This window comes from Ambystoma mexicanum, chromosome 12 (genome assembly GCF_040938575.1).
Source record: "Ambystoma mexicanum isolate Mex_15411 chromosome 12, UKY_AmexF1_1, whole genome shotgun sequence".
In the NCBI taxonomy this organism is placed as follows: Eukaryota; Metazoa; Chordata; class Amphibia; order Caudata; family Ambystomatidae; genus Ambystoma; species Ambystoma mexicanum.
In genome coordinates, this window is record NC_090936.1 from 1,059,297,543 (window position 1) to 1,059,301,283 (window position 3,741).

The window sequence follows — 3,741 nt, forward strand, 5'->3', positions numbered from 1 at the left end:
CTCCATTTGGAGTGGGGGAGAGGGCCACCAAAAAACGTCGGGCAGTGGGTGGGCTAGTAAGGTTTGGGCACCCTGGGGGCAGATTGGCACACTAATGTGCCCATCTACGCCAAGGGAAGTTTGGTAAACAAAGAAAAATATTGAAAATGGTAGGCTGCACTTTACGGGGCTGAGGAACACCCTAAACCGTCGGGGAATTTTGTAATGTAAAGGGGGGTAAACCTCCCCCACTACCCCAAATGGCAGTGGGGCATCTAATGTAGCCATCCCTGGGGGCAGATAAGGGCGGCATGTCATGCCCCCCTCCCTGGGGTCACGTGTCCCTTCCTAGGAGCAGATATCTGCCCCCTGGGAGGGCTGCATGAGATGGCCCCACTCCATTTTGGGTGGGGGAGAGAGGGCCACCACCCCTTCCCATTACAAAATTCCCCAGTGGTTTAGAGTGCCCCACAGTCCCCAATAAAATGCTGTCTACCATTTTAATTTTCTTTTTTACCCAACTCCTCTTTGCGCAGATGGGCACATTAGTGTGCCATTCTGCCCCCAGGGTGCCCAAACCCTACTGCCCCAGCCATTGGGGGGGCCTGTCTGATGCTTTGTGGTGGCCCTCTCCCTCTACCCCAAATGGATGGGGGGCACCTCATGCATGCCTCCCTGGGGAACCTACGAACGGCTGCATGAGGTGCCCCCCCAATGTAATGTAATGTAATGACACTGCTAGGTTCTAGATCACTTTTCCAGTTATGCCCTTCTTCTCATGTCATGCAGACCTAATCAGAACCATAGTCTTCAAAACCATCTGCCAATGTCCTACACTACCAGCCTCTTCTCATCATGAAGTCAACCATGCTAAATCACTGATGCAATATAACCAGTTTCTGTGTCTACCTCTAAAACACTGTCTGCTATGGTGTTGAGTTCTGTCAGCATCCTATTGTTTATCAGTGAGCTAAGCAACAACGGACCATTACATCCCAAGTAAGAAAGGCATCATATAGACTTGCAGCCAGCCATGTGTGCCCCCAAAATGGCAGCATCTGCCACACTGCCGGCCTCCTACTGATTTTCAGTCCAAGCAACATCAGACATCCAATCAGTATTTTGTGCACATGGCCTACCTGTCAACAACGTTAGTGGTGGGACAAACGACAGCACATACTAGAATTTAGGAGAAACTCAGTTTTTATTCAACTGTAACTTCAAAAAAAGGGCAAAAGAAACTTTTCCTCTGTGTTTCTTTTTCTCTCTCTCTCTCTCTAGAGTGACGGAGGCTGGTTAAGTCTAACAAGTTCTCCTCTCAAACATCGCACTGTTCAGTTAATTTTCCTCCTTGGAAAAATGAGTTTTCGTGACTTCTCCGTTAACCTCCCCACTTGAGGATTTGATACTTTCCGATATGCTTTTTGGTCACAACATGAATAGTATGTGTAGTTCTTGTAACATTCTTCCCTATTTCTTGTTCCTAAGCCTGACTTTCTTTCTCTGCTCTAACTTGGTAAGATTTCTGAGTCTTATCTCTTATTATTGTTCATAAGTGTGGATTAACATGTTGTCTTGACAGTTCCGCTCCACTTATGGGTTAATGACTGACCTCTTCGATACCTCTAATGTAAGCAGGGACTTCTCCTGGCCTCCTTCGTTGGTTTGCACGGTGTCGAACGCTCCTGGTCAAGCAATTCACTCTCCGACTCCCTCTCTTTCACGGACGTGTAGCGGCGGGCGGCTTTGCTCACTGCCGGAGCACGATTTCGCCTCCGCCCCCTCCACGCAGCTGTCAGCAATCAAAGCAGCCCGCCTCTGTCAGCTGTCTGTCATGCTTTCCCGAGAAGGATGGCACGCCCTCTCACAGCTGCAACGGGATTTGTCGACAGCTCTAGGAGAAGCTCCTCCTTCGGGTAGGTGGGGGTTGAGAGCGGCTTCGGTCTACGTGGCTCTCCGACAATGCCTACCCCTGCAGCCGTCTGAACTCTGCACGTTCACAGCGGGGTCTGGGTATGGAATGCAGCCTTCGTTTCCTCTCTTTCATCAATTCAGCCAACTGGCTAACTTTTACACATATTCTATGAACTTCGTAACTAATTACAACTTCATTTTGGAATGAAACATGCTAATACGCCCACTCGTAACAGGGCTCCTCCTCCTGCACAGCTGGTCCCTGTCAACAACAACAAAACGACCAGTATCTTAGAGAAAGGTACCTTCAAACCTGTATACACACTTTCTATTCGCTGAGAGAACTGTCCATCAAACCCATGAAGGGCCATCCCCATGCATTCATCATATTTGTCATGAGCAGATCACGGACGTGGTCGTTATGGCGCCGTTGGCGTCACATTCACAACACATCTTTCCCTTCTACCAAGATGGCGGCAAAAGCGTGAGTCAACAGTCTAGTGCTTAGGATGGAGCCGAAAGGGGTGACTCCGCCCGTTCTATGGGAACGAGTATTTCTGAACAGGAATCCAGAGCGGTGTTGCGTTGCTACTGCTTACAGACGCTGCGCTCAGTGAGAGTTATTCCTAGTCCGTTACTGGGCTGAAATACTTTCATTCACTAACTTTCTTTCCCGTCTATGCTCATTTAGCCTTCTCTCTGACATACGCGAACCCGCTCACTTTGTCTCCTGTCCACCCCCGAACGAAACACCTCTGAGATTCGTCATTCAAGTAAGCGATTCCCTCATTGAGTCTCTTCCTTATTTGGGGATTCCCACTGAATTCAATATCTTTTATGTTCCCTCTCATCAGTTCCCCGACACTCGATTCCACGTTCGGACCTCCCTAACCAGCATACACCTCACCTCTCCCGAGGAACATTTCTCCTTTGACAACGAGACGTCCTGTTCAAGGGCTGGTAGGTTACACTTTCACTTTCGACATAACAGCCGTTGTCCCTGCCGAACTAGCTACTAAAAAGGTCTTGTCTTTTAAGGTTGCATTCCCGTTCATTCCATGAAAGCCAACATTCTGTATTGAACCTCCACGATTTCCAAGACAGGTACATCGCATCATATGAGCAATTTACACCTTGCACTCTCTTGCTTTTTCTAACCCTGCTGTTTATCATTCATCCGTGAATTCCGGAAGCTTACCTGATCCACAGAGAGTCCTCCCTCTTCGTCCGATCAACGCTCCCTAAACATTTGAAGCAAGTGTGTACCGCGCCGCAGGGTTTTCATCCCCCGGAGGGTTTCCCTGGCGTTTTCTCTCCAAGCCAGTTTTTACGTTGGCGAGTTGAGAGAACATCAGGTGAATTACTCCATTCTTCAATCTTACCAGAAGAACAGGTCAGTGGACTGCATTTCTATTGTTTGCGGGTTGAGGACTGTTTGTGTCACTTTAATACTCTTGGAGGTCCTGTTTACTTCTGTTTATTGCAAACCTCTTACAAATCAAAGGAGTTATTGTTACAGAGGTCACAGTTAGCAACGCCCGAAGTAGGTAACAAGAGAAAGTGACCAGACAGACATCGCCTGTTTGGAATAGAAGGGCAGGACTATGGAGCAACAGGTTCAGCAGTTGATAACAGCTGTACAGGCACTATCTGCAGAGGTACAGCAGCTAAGACAAGAAAATGCGGCATTAAGGCATCAAGCTAGCAGAACTGCCCAAAGATCAGAAGTCCCCCCAGGTCCTCTTCCATCCGGTCGTTTTGACGGAAATCCGCATAGGTTAAAAGAGTTCCTGGAGTCTTGAACTGTTCAGTTTGCCTTTAAAGCGGCATTCTTTCCCACCGATCGTG